The following is a 379-nucleotide window of genomic DNA, read 5'->3' as shown; positions in this document are numbered from 1 at the left end:
CACTCCCCCCCCCCACACACACACAATTTTGCTGCTGTAGACTGCAAATTTCCCCAGTGTGGGACAAATAAAGGTTATCTTATATCATTCCAGGGTGAAGTACCTTGTTACCTATTTTGTTACCTCGTGAATAAAATAGTAGGCCACTCTCACTCACTAGTAAGTAATTATTAGACTTTTACACTATAACATGTCACATGCAAAACAAAATAAGCTTACATACATTTTTGATTGTTGAACTGTGATTCAATGACTTGCGTCTAATTTGGTATAGAACATTTGGCAAAAATGTATGATGCCTGAAAAATAGCTTGAGTGAGTGAGTGAGTGTGTGTGTGTGTGAGAAAAGCATCACGTTCTTAAAAGAACTGCTTAAGTC

This window comes from Hippocampus comes, unplaced genomic scaffold (assembly GCF_001891065.2).
Source record: "Hippocampus comes isolate QL1 unplaced genomic scaffold, H_comes_QL1_v1.1 scaffold36, whole genome shotgun sequence".
NCBI lineage: Eukaryota > Metazoa > Chordata > Actinopteri > Syngnathiformes > Syngnathidae > Hippocampus > Hippocampus comes.
This window is presented reverse-complemented; position numbering follows the sequence as displayed.